The sequence below is a fragment of the Amblyomma mixtum genome, chromosome 5 (assembly GCF_055824585.1).
Source record: "Amblyomma mixtum isolate Tamu chromosome 5, ASM5582458v1, whole genome shotgun sequence".
Lineage (NCBI taxonomy): Eukaryota > Metazoa > Arthropoda > Arachnida > Ixodida > Ixodidae > Amblyomma > Amblyomma mixtum.
In genome coordinates, this window is record NC_143016.1 from 53,444,810 (window position 1) to 53,462,772 (window position 17,963).

Genomic DNA, 17,963 nt, shown 5'->3' on the forward strand with positions numbered 1-17,963 from the left:
TGACGTATGCCTGCTTGGATATCCGGGTACTCGTTTCCATGACCACTGACAGTGATAAGTCGCTTCAGCAATGCACGCTTAAATTGCAGCCCCAATAAAGCGTTTTTTTTAGATGCGGTTCTGCTCTGCCCATTGGATTCATCAGAACATCACGAAGTATCGTTCTGCAGTTCTGAAAACTGACATTCCTGGGATACTGTACGTTTGCGTAATGCGTGCACGTAGTTAGTTGACAGGTATTTCCTCTAATTGTATATGCTTCCTCTTGCCTCTCACGGGAGTAAGTGCGGGAGCGCTGCGCAAATGCTAGCTTGAATGGATTCATGGTCACGCGGTTATTATTTTTCTTCCTCTGACTTTCTGTCCTTCTTAGGTCTGGTTTTTCTGCCTAAAAGGGTAACGCGACGTCATATAAGGAGATTTCTTTCAATGAGTGACGCAAATGCGGATTTTACGAATAGAAGGCCTTGAACATTTTCCAAGATTTTCAGATCGCGGCGAGCGCTCGAAATTCTTGGAACTCGTTCGACATGGAATCATACGAACTGCGAAATAGAGACATGAAGTACGTGCTTTTTCTTGTTGTTGCTTCCTTCGGATACGAGCAAATTACTGTCGAAACCGGAAAACTCAAACAATATTAAAATATTTATTCTAATCTTAGACCACTTTGGCCTAGTGTTTTGGGAGAAGACAGGTTTCTTGTTCGCAGCAACTCCTGCGGACATTTTGTTCTTTTTGTTCATCCACGATACTGCCAAACACTAGCTTGAAGAATAGTGAATACCCTGGATTAACGATTCCTCTCTTAGTGCGTTTTGGAGCCTGTTTCGCATGAGATGGCGTCCAAACAAGCGGGAAACACGTGTAGATTGCCTTTTCCTGTTCTAGGAAAAAAACAGTGAATGCCCCACAGATGGAAGGTAGTTGTTTGTAGGCTTTGCGTGGCATGAAATTAGGTAAAATTTGATTTGAGGTAACAGTCAATATAATGTCAACAGCCTCATGGCCGTTATCATGAACAGTTTCCATTCTGCATTTTGAGGCATAAATGGGGGCTTTATAATTTCTAAGCAAAACAAAATATATTGAACGCCGCTCATATCAGCCATGCGCTATCAAGTTTCTGCGTAGAAAGAGAAAAGGAAGACATTGGCGCTTCTAAGTAGCTTTTTCTTGTGGAAGGAATTAATCTAATTTCGGGCTGGACTGTGTTCGCAGTGCCGTAAAGAGGGCGTGTGGGAATTCTCCTGTGAGTTACAGGCATGACCACTGCTTTTTCAATGTCCCTTGATTCACTTCTCCGAATCGCACTCCAGTGATTTTTTTTTTTTTTGGTTAGGAGATGACATGAAAGGGGATAAAAACGGGGGCCTTTCGTCAGTCTGTTTTACACAAATTCATCCCACCCGGCATCGGGTCATCGCCCTTGGTGAGGGGCTCGACCAACCCTTTATCGCATAGGGCCTGCCTAGACATAACCGCAGTTCCCCACAGACCAAATGCCATAATGGCGCAGTCGGAGGCAGCGCTGTCTGGCGAGATCTGTCTGGAAGATCAAAGCAAACCGATCAACTGGGCATAGCTGTATCGCCGAAGCAGTCGCAGAGGACCACTAATGAGTAATAAATGTTTTTCATTGATTCATTGTCCAATAACACTGTATTGGGCAGTCTACATCCACTCTTGCACGGCTGTCTGCCGCATAAAATGAGAAAAAAAAATTGCCGTGGCTTGGTCAGGAGAGTAAATGCCTTGCCTACCATTCGTTCTCAGTTCAGCGCATGTTACGCAAAGCCTTCAATATATGGCTGCGATGACGTCAAGCGGCTATCGCAGCCATTAAGATTCACTGTGGTTCGGTAAGCTTAGGTAAGAGATGCGGAATGATTTGCGTTAAGGCCAGATGGTGAGCTCGTTAACGTACCGCCTTCTTATGCCTGTAGCCATCGTGCCACTCCATTAGAGTGCATCGTTTTTGGACGCCGTGAGTTACGTATCTTGTTAAGGCAATCGTAGTTCTTCGTAGTTATTTCTTATCTTCATTTGCTCACACTGCGGTGTGCAGACGTCGAAGCCTGACGCTTCCTCTTGTGCGACTTCGCAACTTGAACCGTTGTTGGTGTCTATTCCCTGTCCTTTAAAAAGAAAAAAAAAAGTCAGCGAAAAAGAGGGAAGGAAAAAGAACAAAAAAATAAGAGCGAAGAAAGGGGAAGTGAGCTAAGTGTGCCCCAAAGAAAAACCTGGGTGAAGTTCTTTCCGCAACTGTCCCAGCAGCAACGGCCCATGCCGACTTGCTGCCTCTGTGAGGGGAATTTCCGCGTCCACTACGCACACAGGAGGCGTGTTTCGTGGGCGGGTCATTCTATTTGGATCTTCGTGAATAGCAACCGCGTGACTAAAAAAAGAGGGAACAGAAAAAAAGCAAAAGGAGACAACGCTGACTCTTATTTTTATCCTGCATCGTCCAGGAAACGTCTCAGACGAAAAGATAAAATAAAAGAGAGGGAATGGAGGTCGTTATTGTGAAAAGCGTTTCTACACGCGATATCCCGACTCGGCGAGAACAGGGCCTCGCTCTTTAGATGGCGTCACCGAGCTCGACCACTCGTCGAGGAAAAGCCGCTTTCTCTCGGTCGCTCCTACGCTTTGTGCGGTGACAGCATTGGAGAGTTGTGCGGTTGAAAATTGGGGTCTCTAGACTTGAGTCAGACGTTCCTGGGAAGGAAAAAAAGATGTATAGAGTATAACCCACACTCGGTTTTCTATACCTTCTTCTTTTTGTTCGTGCGCTGTTCTTTTGTCTCTGAAGCCTTGAGAGTTGCGGAACTTTTCTATGGGGGGAGGGGGGGGATGAGAAAGAAACAGTATGCTACTGGGCGTATGTCTGCAATGAAAGCAAAGCAGAAACAAAAAGTTATATATATATATATATATATATATATATATAGAGAGAGAGAGAGAGAGAGAGAGAGCAAATAAGGGAAGGGGAATGAGGGGCTCGTTATAAGTATGACAGTAGCTAACAGCCACAGAAACCAAGGGACACAGGGGATTTTTTAATTTATTTATTTCTTTTGTGGTGTTGATCAATTTAGAATATTAGTGAATATGTTATCGCTTAAAGCTAACTGATTAGAAACCCAGAAGAAAAAACAACCACATGCCGCCGGTGGGAACCGAACCCACGACCTCCGAATTAGGCGTCCGGTGCTCTACCAACTGAGCTACGGCGGCTCTTCTGCTTTTCTAATCAATTAGCTTTAAGCGATAACATATTTAGCAATATTTTAAATTGATCAACACCACAAAATAAATAAATAAATAAAAAAATCCCCTGTGTCCTTTGGTTTCTGCGGTTGTTAGCTTCTCTCTCTCTCTCGCTCACACACACACACACACACACACACACACACACACACACACACACACACACACACACACACACACACACACACACACACACACACACACACACACACACACACACACACACACACACACACACACACACACACACACACACACACACACACACACACACACACTGTCGAGAATTAAATCCTGTTATGTTTTTCAATTTCTGGTGTCTGTCTTACACACACACACACTGTTGTTCAATTTCTGGTGTCTGTCTTACACACACACACACACACTGTGTGTGTGTGTGTGTGTGTGTGTAAGACAGACACCAGAAATTGAAAAACATAACAGGATTTAATTCTCGACCATTTCCACTGGGGGACCAGTCGAAATGTGACCACAGAACGAGAGACGAAACACTAGACAGACGCTTGTGTCCACTGTTTCGTCTCTCGTTCTGTGGTTGCATGTATTAGCGCTGTTATTTTTTTTTCTAGAATAGCTTTTCAAGTTCAGTACTTCCCAGTGAGAAACTGATTCAGCAAATTTATCAACGTTGCGTCCATACCCGGATGAAACGACATGTGCATGTGTGCGTGTGGAGTAGTGTCAGCCGTAGGGGCTGTTTAAGGTCTCTCCGTGGCGTGCTCGTTACGTGTATATATCTCATGCAGACGACGTTACGCGGAAAGATAAAGAAGCAGGAAGATGGCGCAAGAGGAAAACTACGTACGACGCGATGCTCAGCGCATAATTTGCCTTTGTTTTTTGTCTGCCATTTCTTTTTTAGTACGTGAATATATGAATCGGAATGTCGGTACTTTTCACAAGGGGTTGGCTGCTGCGAACTGACCGCTAGACTGCCTAAACCGTACGATGATTATATTGGCAGAGATATGGAGCTCTTACGACATTCTATAGGATCGAGGATCGCACTTATACCTTTAGGCAGCACCGACTCAGCGGAGGTTATCAGTGCGCGTGAGACGCAGACGGTGTGTGAATGACGTAACGCGGAAAGTCAGGGACGTATAATTATACTGGCGCCTCTGTACGGGGCCGTATTCATAACCGGCTGCGCAAGATCTTGTGCGATGATCTTGAACAATCGGGATTCCAGTGTGGTGCGATGAGAATGGTGCTCTAATCGTTTGGCGCCGGGATCACCACTTGTAGGCTCGATGTCGGTTGGCAGGACGGTTGGCAGGTGGCAGACGGCGAGAGAGGAATCGCTCTAAACGCCATCTGGCATGGATAGCTTCTATAGAGGCTTCACACAGACGCCGCCGCCGGTCAGTTTTCGGCTTTATGGCCCTCCTAATGCTATCTCATTAAAATTGACACCTGCGGTTGACAACCCGGAAAAACACTGCTCTGTTTGTGTTAAGCTGTGTGTGGAATAGTAATAGTTCTCAATTCTTAACATCGAGCCGTTTGCAGGAGATCCCTTGTTGACAGCATGCGAGCAAGATGCCCTGGATTCCGCTGCTATTTAACGAATTGTCCATCGATAAAGCACCGGAGCCATCCTTCTGTACGATCTCCCTCCCTCATCATGTCATTGAGACACAGTGAGCGACCGAAGGGGCATTTTGTAGAATAAGAGTGTATTTCTTTTACTTGTTTTGAATCCCACGATGGGTATCAAGGTATCAAAACACGCAAACAACGCATCGTGTCAATCTAGCCATTTCGAGCATGTAAAACTGCTTGATTTCGTCCAGCGCAGAGCATACCGCGGCTCTGCGGAGCTCTGTTCTTTTTTCTTTTTTTGGCCGCCTGGTTGGTGGGAAGGAGGTTGACGAAGTTCGACTTGATTTAAAAAAAAAAAAAAGCAAAACAAAAAGAGACATGGTAATTCGATCACGTATAGCTACACCACGCTTCGCCTTATGTCAATAAAGATACACGAGCTTCCAGGCCACATTATGACTCAGGCTCACGTAGTCATGTTCTCCTTGGTGCTGCCAGGCTTATTGTAGGCAGTTGGCTGCATGAAGTGCGGGCTTGCTTAAGCCGATAGCACAAACTGAGTGTGAAAAACGTCACCTAGAGTATCTAGGTGAGATGCGACTCCAGATGTGCATGCCTGTGGCTGTTCCAATTATCGGAGGCACGCCCCACCACGCTTGTAGCTTGTAGGCCGTCCGTCAGCTTCAGAAAGTGCGACCGAGCTACTTGTATAGCCGTGACGTGACGGTCATCTGCTGCGTTCGCCGTTAATGAAGCTGCATGGAAGTATGGTGAAATACTGCGCGCAACGAAAAAGCAATGTATAATGTTCATGAAATTGTTGCTGCATACTGTTAAAAGAGCACAGACACTCAATTTTTTGTACCGTGTTTTCTTATTTGTAATGGTGCGTAAGCTATTACAATACATGAATCACCCCACTGACGAAAATGATGATTCTCGGCCACTGGCCGCGGCGATCGTCGGCGGTGAAGGCCTCCAAGGCACTGCTCCGCTTCTTGCGAGCTTCTGGCCTGCACGATAGGCTGTGAGTTCAACGAACACTGACTTTTCAGAGTGACTTCAATTTTCTGCTACTCTTTTCTCTTTCATTTTTTTTTATCCCCTCACCCCTTTCCCCCGTGTAGGGTAGCAAACCGATTATTATTCCGGTTGATGATGATGATGATGTCCTCAGGCTTAATGGCTAACCTCCCTGCCTTTCCTCTTCTACCTCCTCCTCCTCCTCCTAAATTCAATTATAAATATTTAGCAGTCGTAAGCCAATGCCTCGGGGTGAATCATGTGTATTAATTACGCATCATTACAAGGAAAACACGCAACCGAAATTTGGTGTCTATATTCCTTTCAAATTGAGGGCAGCCTTCGTCGCACTTTCCTCTTCATATTCTCTCTCTCTCGCGTTCTCTTTTCATATCGCTGCACGTTTCCTTTTCTTATTTTATTTCGTATTTCTTGCAGCTCTACTTGCCGCTCGCGGGGAGGTACAGGTGCCTACGTGCAAGGTGGAGATGTCGGGCCCCTCCAGCGGCAGGCCCTTATTGCACGGCGAGCGCACGCCGTGCAGGACGTGACGGGAAAACTAAGGCCTGCTTCTGGGTAACGCGGACTCACCGTTAGTTCACGGCCGCCAGAACGAGACGTTGGCCGCGTACTTTCCGATCTGTGGCGGTCGGGGGCGCGGCTGGTCCTTCCCCTTTCGTCGTCACCTTGCCTCGGGCTCCGGTGACGTCACGTCGACGGACCTTGGTGGACTGAGCAATTTTCTTGGCCTATGCGCGAGGACGGCGCTGAAGTATTGCGTGCTGTGCCAGCAGTGTCGATTGCGCAAAGTAGCTTTAGAGGAGTGGAAAAGCCAGGACGCTGACATGTTTAGCACAAGACTCAAACTGCCGGCCACCTGGAGCGGCTGAAGTACTCAAGAACTTCACCAACGTATTGCTGACAGTAAAGTTTTCTCTCTCTCTCTCTCTCTCTCTCTCTCTCTCTCTCTCTCTCTCTCTCGCCTTTTTGGGCTAATTAAGGATATGAGCCCTCGTATACCAAAGGGGTGTGGGTCAACGTGTACACTGAGATATCAGAAGATTCATGGAGACATTCATCCAAAGAATGGGTACACTTCACCCAAAGGATGCATACCCGTACACGTCAGTAGCGACGATACAGCTGCGCAGTGCATACGATCTAGTTAAAACATCGTAATTCCCGAGCTGGTCTAGCAATTCGTCATTCAGAAAAACCGCGCTGTAGACCCTGATTTAGCGGCTATAATGAAATTCGCGCTGTTTTTTCATCTTTGGGCAATCCCCAAGCAGAGAAATCCCACAGGAAAGAAGCACAAAAAAATGTTCCCGCTTGCCTATCTTCGTTGCCATCGGCGGATGCGTTCGTAAGTAGATTTGGATTGTGATTTCAAGCTTGCTGCAGAAATGGACGGAATGAGTGGAGGCCTTCGCAAGAAACGATGTGACTCGAATGCATCTATCGTGGATTGAGACTGCAAGGACTTGGCTCTCATCGAGCAAGATTGATGGCCACCAGGATGAACCGTAATTACAAAAAAGGCACAGAAGCACGCTGGCATGCTGGTACAGTAGCTTATGTGACATCAAACTAACTAACTAACTAACTAACTAACTAACTAACTAACTAACTAACTAACTAACTAACTAACTAACTAACTAACTAACTAACTAACTAACTAACTAACTAACTAACTAACTAACTAACTAACTAACTAACTAACTAACTAACCAACCAACCAACTAACCAACTAACTAACTAACTAACTAACTAACTAACTAACCAACTAACCATCTAACCAACCAACCAACCAACCAACCAACCAACCAACCAACCAACCAACCAACCAACCAACCAACCAACCAACCAACCAACCAACCAACCAACCAACCAGCCAACCAACCAACCAACCAACCAACCAACCAACCAACCAACCAACCAACCAACCAACCAACCAACCAACCAACCAACCAACCAACCAACCAACCAACTAACTAACTAACTAACTAACTAACTATTTAACTAACTAACTAACTAACTAACTAACTAACTAACTAACTAACTAACTAACTAACTAACTAACTAACTAACTAACTAACTAACTAACTAACTAACTAACTAACTAACTAACTAACTAACTAACTAACTAACTAACTAACTAACTAACTAACTAACTAACTATTTAACTAACTAACTAACTAACTAACTAACTAACTAACCAACCAACTAACTAACTAACCAACTAACTAACTAACTAACTAAACTAACTAACTAACTAAGTAAACTAACTAACTAACTAACTAACTTGCTCTCTTCCTTTCAACTCATCTCGATGTACCATACATATTTCCTCCACATCGCGGAGCTGGCCGCTGTGGATCTCAGCAGTGTTTCTCTGACGGGTTTCGTCAGTCACACTCCCAAATAGGCCGCGTGATTTGTGCTTCCACATTTGCTGCCTCACATGAACTCGCCTTTCCCGTCCTGTCCTCTTTCCAGCAGTATACAGAATCGTGAGCTCGCGTGTATACGCAGTCGAGTTTGAAACTGCATGCTGCCCTGCGCATAAGCAGTTGGAAACGGAACACAGAGGGGGCCCCTGCCAACCCATCATTTGATCTCATCTGCCTTCCAGAAAAAGGTCCACGACGGGCTGGACGGTGAGAATGAGAGCGTGCAAAAGCGCGGTGTCGTTGCAGGAACGCACGCCCGCACCTCCATAGCAAGGTCCGCTGCGCTGGTCACGCGGACGCGTTATGAGAGGGCTGCCAGCTGGTTGTTTTTTATTTCGCTTCGCCTTTCTTGTTCGTCAAAGTAGAGCAAAATCGGCCTCCAAGGCACTGCTGCTGCCCCGGCCGGCGAGCGTGCTCATCGTACTGCGACGCCCTTGCTCACTTCCTCGATGGGGGGCGAATACGTCACTCTTTGAAGTTCGCTAATCGAAGCAGACTGACCACTCGAAATCGCTGCGGCTTAGAAAATACTTCATTTAGGGGTGGCCGGATAGGAATATTTACTGATTAGACACAGGCACTGTGTGGAGCAGGACAGAACACACGGCTGACTTACAATATTTACGACTTTGCAACAGCTTCATGGATTTTGTAATCAGTACCGTGTCCTTTTGTGCTCTTTTCGCAGTCAGTGTCTAATCGTTCGGGGTGCCCCTTCACCGCGTACACGCAAATGCAATCGAACCAACAATCACGGTACCATGCAATTCTATAGCTAAAGAAATTGTTTCCCCCCATCTAAACGCTGAAAGCAAGCTGAAGCAAGCCTAAGCTTCAAAATCCGAAGTGAAACTGAGGGGAGCGAAAAATAAAAAAATAAATACAAGAAGGGGAGGAGGAAGACTGAATGGGGAGGATCAAATCCGAATTGGGAATACTACGACGATTCACGCTAATTGCTGCTTGAGAGTGTGAACTGTTGTAAAATGTACAGGCGAACATGTGGCTGTCCACACGCACGCAAAAGTAACAACAATCAGAGTTCTATTCTCTGGCACGCATATCAAGCTGCCGTGGCCATATTTTATAGCCTGAAACGTCGTGACACGGATGCCGAGCAACTCGACCTGCTGGCAATACAGCGCGAGAGCAATTCCATGCTCGCTGCTACCTTGCTCGATTTGACAGGTTACTTTCTAGTTTAGTGTTTACATCTTGCGACTAAAAGTATAGTTGTAGCAGTAGTAGTAGTGGTGGTAATATTAGTAGTAGTAGTAGTAGCTGTGGTGGTGGTAATAATAGTTGTGGTAATACTAGTTGTGGTAATAGTAGTAGCAGTAGTAATAGTAGTAGCAGCAGTGGTAGTAGTAGTAGCAGTAGTAGTAGTAGTAGTAGCAGCAGCAGCAGTAGCAGCATGACATTAGTAGATATAGCCGTTGTATAGTAGAAGTGGTAACAGTATTGGCAGTGGTGGTAATGGGTGGTGGTCGTGGTAGTGGTTGTGGAAACAATAGCAGTAGTGGTAGAAGTAGTGAAACGTCTTTATTAATATCTAAAATGAGCGTAATTAGAATACACAGACAAGGCATGGACGCCGGGCAACTTGCAACAAGGGGAAAAGGCTGAGTGTGTCCTTGCGGGAGTGGGACTGTGTTCCAAATCCCCGTGAGAGAGGACGTAAACTATGCACTAGAGCTACATTCTTGCCGCTCGCGAAGCGGCCCGCATTGACGCCGCGGCAGTGCTAGCTCAACCGTCGCGCGCAATGCTTGCCGCCTCCGCTGCCGCACCACTGCACGTCATGGTCCAGAAGCCGCATTCTTCCATTATTGCGACCCACAAGGCGTTCCTTCCTCAAGCGCCTTTGCGGCAGGCAGCGCTTCTTCTTCCTTCTCCACGCACGGCAGCCAAAGGTGCCGCAGAGGAAAGCTACGCAGAGCCCGCGCAAGGAAACAGCTGCACAGATGTGTACGCGCTCGCACCGCCGCTGTGCGTATAGGGAACCTCTGCTTCTTTCCCGTAGGGGGCAGGTACACGCTGTTCGCGTAATCGAAGGAAGTTTGCGCCTGTCGGGGCAAAGCACACCATACGTGTACCAACTGTCTCTTCTCTTGCATGTGGAGGCGGAAACTCGCCGATTCGCTTCCGACGAAAGTGCCGAGGAAGGAGAACGGGCCGGTCGAAAGCGGGACATTGTAATGAGCCCGCCCACCGACTTGTGCCTCCTGGACTGCGAAGCTTCCAAGTAAAGCTGTACGGGGAGGGAAAAGAGTGAACTATCCTTTTGGTGCGCGGGGCGCGGTTCGGAGCGCGCTCATGTCGTTACCCGCAGCTGAACATACGCGTCAGTGTTTGTTTCATCGGGACTCTTCTGCTGCTGTAGAGAAAGAGCTCTCAATAACAGTGGCTTCTGCAATTAACCCGGTTACTTTGTTTCTGCAAAAAAGAAAAAAAGAAGGCAGCGCTTCCATTGCTGCTAGCCAATCATGTAGAACGTAATTAATAAAGATGTCATCCTGAAATCGCGAAGCTTTAACACCAGTCACTGCATTTTGGCAAGGCATTTTGCCGCGTCTTCGCTGCTGCTAGACTTTGAATACGTGTTACAAACTGAGGTTGACAAAATGTATATTATGCTCTGTAATTCCACCAAGGTTTCATCAAAGACTAAGTACTCCATGCTCGATGCCGACATTTTTTTTTTTCACACTCGATGGACCGAATACAGACAAAAGTTTTGCAGCGTACTTCGATGCCACTTTACTGATGCCGGTGAACTGGCTAAATTGCGAATCCCCCTTACTAGCGCCGCACCCTCATATGCAAGAAGAACGGCCCCGCTGTTGTGCGTGGGGATTAAATTAATAGACCTTCGAAATAAACGCCAGAGTAAGTATAGCTAGGCTATACAACGCACTCCGGTTATTCATGGCTTCTCTTATACTTATGCATATTTGCAGCTGCGCTCAGAAGAATAAACTAGACGTGAACAAAAATGCCTGCGTTTATTCACAACTACATAAAGGATGACTTCCCATCTCGTTATCCCGCTCTTATATCCCCTTATTTGTGTCGGCATCTTCTTATGTAGAGATCAAAGGTGTGCTGTCGTTGTAATTAGATAGCAATTTTCGCTCAGTTTTCATCTGGTCGGTGTCGATGAAGCTGCCATAAGGAAGGAAAATCATAGAAGTAGATCATTTTTTTCTCCTAGGTGCAAATAAGTCAAGCCTCGAAATCAACATTGAAATGCAGGAACTCTTTCTTACCGCCAGAAATTTTAAAAATAAATAAATACATACCGGTTCTCTCACGCTACAATACGATCAAGGAAGCTTATTATGGAAAACAAACAAACTGCAAATGCCAAACCCCACCGTTGAGCGTGCTATACCACCAGCAGGTTCGATCAGTTGGTTCAAGGGAAAGAGTGATGATAAGAGGTGTTGTAGAACGATGTTAGGTTACGGTAATAAATGCGTTGTTAATGCGTGCTTGTCTTTGCTGCCGTCGATTTTTCGCGCTACCGTAAATTTTCATGATGAGCGACCAACTGAGCCACACCATGATTTAAACAACTAAGGTATTGCCGCGGAGGAGTACGTGTTTTTTCGTGCTCTTTGGTCAAGCGATAGAAGACCAGATTCATCTGGACTGATTGCAGCCGCGAGCAGCCGCTTTTACGATGTTCAAGATCACCGTAGGTGTTATAGGCGCATTATTTAGAAAGTTCTTCGTCACCACATCAACAATTAAGGCGACCGAGAGCGACAGTCATCGCGACCTTCGTCGATTGTTTCGGTCAGTCAATTTCTGTCTGCGGACGCAAGGTCGTCTCATAAACAACTTTCGAGGCGGACTCAAGTCCGCACGTCTCCCTTGTGGACAGCCTGACCTCGCGCTATGCAATGCGCAAGTACTGCTCGTTGTGTCAGCTGGGCGTTGCCGTAGTTAAATGAGGAAGTAGTGGAGAACGGAAAGAGGATCAAAGGTGATTCTGGAATACAACGTGAGAAAGGAAAAGTTAACGCGCTATAAGATCCATTTCTTCCAGCCCGTATCGCCACCTGAGCAGCGAACACTCATCAGTAAGCATAGGATCTTACGCTTCATTGAAACCAACGTTGCTCGTTCGACTGAGAGCGGATTCTATACTAATAAGACGTGCATGTCTAAGAGGAGCACATCTTACAACCTGGTTCGACTAACTGATTTTAACGCTTTTTTATTGCCTTCTCACAGAAATCAAGGTTGATAATTCCCTTTGAAATATCAACGAGAAAGATTGTACTATCGGGCTAGAGAAGCCTGCGGCCCAGTAAAGAGATTCACGGCAACTATGTGTGCAGCTCCTCTGCCACTGTACTTTTTGAAGGCAGAAATAAAATGTATTGTTGTTGTTATTATTACTATTGTTGTAAATATTCCCTTACAGTAACACTATAAAGTCCTATCTGAAGTAGTAAGGTGGAAAGTTGGGCGAGTTGAATCTTGTTCATGGTGAAGTTAGCGCCAAAAACGAGGACTAAAGTAGGACAGAAGACACAACACGAGCGCTTTTTCGCAACTAAAACTTTAATGCAAGAACACATGACATATATACCCATCTCGTGAAGTAAATCAAAAAGAAACATGTATCTTCAGATGTATCGCCCTCTGAGGTTTATCTTGACGATATCATGTATGTTTCTTTTTGATTTACTTCACGAGATGGGTATATATGTCATGTGTTCTTCCATTAAAGTTTTAGTTGCGAAAAAGCGCTCGTGTTGTGTCTTCTCTCTTACTTTAGTCCTCGTTTTTGGCGCTAACTTCATCATGAATGTCCTATCTGAAGCCGAACGGTTAATAAAGCTACCACGTATGGTGTCCAACACCTCTTCGCAGTTTCTTGCGCATCAGAAAAACGAAAACGAGAGGTACACTTAAACGACAAAGCAGCAATCTGAACTTGAGTAAACATGTTGAGTTAAAAAAGAAAGGGCGTTGCGGTCGTCACTTCTGAAGACTGTGAAGTCCGGCAAAGAACACAGTCACGTGCAATTTCTGACGGGCTGAGCTGCGCATGGAAAAATTCATTAAGGAAGCCGTGGAAAGGTGCGAATTGGTAAGGCTCACAACATTGAAAAGCTTAGTAACGACAGCAGGATGGTCTTCCTAGAAGCCGTCTTCACGGCTAAATCTCGCAGGCAAGGGCACCGGCGTCATTTTATACGATCGGAACACATGCTGAAATCCTCTTGGTGTCTACCAGCAAAGATACCCAGGCTTGGTTAAGAGGTCTCTGACTTGGAAGGAGCCCTGTGGAGTTGTCGGAGCATTTGCAGCAAGAGCGTCCCACTGCTGGATACATATCCGGGACTTGGCTTGCTCGGTTGTTGTTCTTCGTATACTTGCAGAAATATATTTGATGGCCGCAACCTTTGAAGAAAAGGAAAAGGAAGTTCTGAGTCATAAAAGGTAGGAAGTCCCAAATTTTACTGTCAAATTTGATTCTACCATCGCCATTTTTCCACTTGACACAATATAGATTAGTCTAATTAGAGTGGACTCCTCGGTAGAATTTGGAACTTCCAACATTTTATGACTGAGAGCTTCCTTTTTCCCATTGCCATTTCAAGGACGCGGGTTCGATCCCGGCCGCGGTGGTCGAATTTCGATGGAGGTGAAATTCTAGAGCCCCGTGTTTGGTTTTTGGTTTTTATGGGGTTTAACGTCCCAAAGCGACTAAGGCTATGAGAGACGCCGTAGTGGAGGGCTCCGGAAATTTGGACCACCTGGGGTTCTTTAACGTGCACTGACATCGCACAGTACACGGGCCTCAAGAATTTCTCCTCCAAAGAAATTCTAGCCGCCGCGGCCGGGATCGAACCCGCGTCTTTCGGGACAGCAGCCGAGCACCGTAAAAGCTGAGCCACCGCGGCGGCCTAGAGCCCCGTGTACTGTGCGATGTCGATGCACGTTAAAGAAGGCCAGGTGGTCGAAATTTCCGGAGCCCTTCACTACGGCGTCCCTCATAACCTGAGTCGCCTGCGGACGTTAAACCCCCACTAACCAAACCAAACCATCGCCATATCGTATTCACTTTAGAGCTTTCTCAATGTTTGTTATCCTTCTATTGGCCACTCTGATCCAGGCTGTTGTTGGCAGGTAAAGATGCAGCATCACATCCAAGCTGTGTCTTTTTTGTTTCCTTCACCTTCTTCCTTCGTTCATCTTCGTTTTCTTCACCTTCAGCGAAAAAAAAAGGAAAAAGGAAAGAAACATGGCAGATTAAACGTTTTTTTCTGCTTCAGTTTTCTCGGTGCTTGGTAAGACTCGTGGTTCAAAAAATCTACCGCCCAGTTAAGACAAATCATTGAGCTACGATTGACATCCATGACATCATGTTAGTTACTATCATTTCCGAGCCGAGAAGCTATGGCACGTGAACTTCTATCGCCGCACGGGACTCTCCTGCTAGAAGCATAGCTCGCTCCGTTGCTGCCGGTTCAGGCTTCTCCGCGGACCCCTGCTTTGCCTAGTAAGTGGGCCTCTTATGAGTCGCGGTTGCTCTGTCGTCGCTTACCAGGGAATAATTTTCGAGACCGCGGGCAGCTGGGTGCCAATATTTTCGCCTCGTCTTACGTCATGGGCATCATGAACGCGACGCTGACACCAGCTAGGCCTGAAGTGTATACGCCGTGCGTTGTATGCTTGAACGTCCCGAAAAGAAGGGCTGTATTTATCGCTTATTTCCCTCAGTAGCACTGCATGTTTGTCTAGACAGGAACATGCTAGGCGCCACTCTTTTTCTGTGCGAGTCAACTCGCTATGGTATCCTGCCAGGCGTCATCCAGTTAGCTCTCCCTCAGGTAATAGTGGATGTTAGTGGAGGGCACAGTTCTTCCACTGTGCCCCGAGCTGCTATTTCTGACGCACGAGGCCACAGCGGCAGGACTTTCACTTTTTGTTTGAAAATTTTTTTTGACGCTGCGCATTGTGGTGCGTATCCACACTTAAATTATTCTTCCCGGAGAAAAGATGATGCTCTTAGATCGATTAAAACTCCGTTGCCTTTTTCGAAAAGAGCGAAACGCTGTTTTTTTTTTGCTAGTTTTGTTTTGGACCGGTGCGCCCGATGTCAGTGTTGCAAGCCACTTACACGTGACGGCTGTGACGTTACATTTGCCTAAAGCACGCCATAGAAGAAACATGGAGATCATGCCATCTAGTCACGTTACTACTCTCACCTCGCGAGTCTTTTGCTTTCGAGTCCGATGCGCCCATCAAGAGCCACTCTACATCAAAGTCGAACCCGATCTTCATATGGAACTCGATCGCGGTCGAAGCAAGCGCCTTGTGCTGTATGGGTCCGCTCAATACTTTTTTTGATGTGGTCAGTAGCCGCAGGCACTGTTCTAGAAGTGCTCAAGGAGAGATGAGTATGGTTTGGAAAAAGAAAGAGGAGAGGAGCGGGAGGAGGGGGGGGGGGGGAAAGGGAGGGCCTCCTTCCCTTGAATACGTGCCAGGTTGTAGCTTAATTTCGCAAAGAATAGCCGTGACTAGGTTCGCGTGAAGGACTCCACTGTAGTTCTCAAATGCGAAGGACTTAACCTCGTTCACAATGCACGCAGCGAACGCTTGCATTCAGAGCAACAGTAGAACGTGCGCGTACTCGACAACCGAACTGCACATAACGAGTGTTCGTTAACGTTGTTTGCCGTACAAAAACTCTATACGTACAAAATAATTGCTGATTTCTAGTCCTACGCAAAAAGCGTAAGCGCGTTTTGGTGTGTAGTTGGCCGGTAAGTATCATGAAGCTTGGAGCCCAAAGCAGACTCACACATAAAGACAGACTCATATGACTTACTTTCTCACTTGTTCATATGTCTCAATTAGCACTTTAAATTTCATTATGCAACAGAAGAGTGTTTTTTATTAAAATGCACTAAACTTGCGTTCTCTCTCTGCTCAAAAGTGTCGGCGGGTGCTTCCGATCGCAACAGAAAATCTCCATCGCGATTTGTGAACCGTGCTCGAGTCGAATGGCATCGATGTTAAGCTCGTTTGGAAACTATCGCGTAGCAGGTAGAGCTCGACATGCGCTGAGTTCTAACCATAGAGTTGCTTACTATTACCTAGAGGGAAAGCTGGCGGCCCGTCTATGGGAGTTTGCATGGTGACCCCTCGAGACCACTTCAGCCACCATGGGCGCTCAAAGCATCATGGGGCGGTGAGCTACTTGTTGCGGAACTGCAACTTTTGGCCAAAAAATAATAGAAAAATAAAGCTGTTTGATAACTACAAACGTCCTAACATTCAATATCTTGTCTAATGATTGCAACAAACGAGCAGAAAAGGATTTAAGTGCAAAGTTTGCCCAAAATAAGAGACGACTCGCTCTCCTATTGGCCAAGTAAAGAACACTATAAAAACTAATATTGCGTAATTAACAGTAGCACTTTTAAAAGTAAATATGTTTAAAAAAAAAATGTTGTTGCTTAGATACCTTAAGAGGTTTTTTAATGGCATTTCGGAAGAGTAAAACCTTTTATTGGCGTCGTGTGTCGTCGCATTTTTACTACTATGGCTTTTGCACACTGCGTTCGCGCGAAAGTCGTCTGCGCACACACGGACAGCGTTTTTGGAATGAAACGTCTTAGTAATGACACTCCGTGTTCCTGAAAAACTACAACTGTTCCGCAACAAGTAGCTCACCGCCCCATGATGCTTTGAGCGTCCATGGTGGCTGAAGTGCAGCGCCGCCAGCTTTCCCTCTAGGTAATAGTAAGAAACTCTATGGTTCTAACTGCTCAAACTTAAACACAATATAGAGCACCCGTGTGACAAGCTACCATGCACCTGACAATCGGACTAGCACTCGTTAAGGTAGACACATCGTGTCGATTCTTTGCAAAGGTTATACTTTATGGGGGGAGGGGGTGGAGGGGGGGGGGTGAAAAGACACCTTCCAAAGGAATGAAACGCCTAAATTAGGGTCTAAAAAAGGGGAATAGCCATTATTAACGTATATGCCCCGGATGGACAGGTAGTGGCCTATATGACGTTTTTACGTAACAGATTGTAAGTTACAAAGCGAGCCCATGCTACGAACATTGTTCGTGAGGTACCTTCAGGACAAATTACCTGCGAGTGTTGGTCACATTACGCAGTAGCAACCCACAGTTGCTCCCAAACAGCGCATTTTACGCTATGGCAACGCTCTTCGGCTGTGGCTGCCTTTCGGTTGGCAGCACTGAATGGTTTGTTGACCCTCGATACGTGATGTGCCCCGTGGAAGTGCTATTTTAGTTTAAAGACATGGGTTAAACACCTGCTATAAATCACGGAGACGGAGTTTGTTTTGTGTGGTGTGGGATTGATGAATGGAGGCGACGGTGACAACTTCAGGCTGCAATACGAAGCACTTACATTTAACCTTCACAAATGAAATCTTTGATGATAATAACATACAATGACACTATACTGCTTTCACTGCCACTTGCAAGATTGTAACCAACTTGCGTCACCAATTACGCACCTTGCAAGATGCGTAATCACTCAGTGTAATTGCAATTCCAGCGATCTCTCAGCTGTTCCCAATTAAGCTTCATTATCCATTTGTCTCTGCGACAGGCGACGGGGACGTGTGGTGACCGCACTGCA

The 17,963-nt window shown here is 46.1% G+C and overlaps 1 non-coding gene across 1 annotated transcript; it reads right to left on the reverse strand.

Annotated features, from left to right (window-relative positions):
* Positions 1-3,164: 3,164 nt before the first annotated feature.
* On the reverse strand, positions 3,165-3,237 carry TRNAR-CCU (transfer RNA arginine (anticodon CCU)). Its single transcript has one exon. It is a non-coding gene; the product is annotated as a tRNA-Arg (tRNA).
* Positions 3,238-17,963: the final 14,726 nt, after the last annotated feature.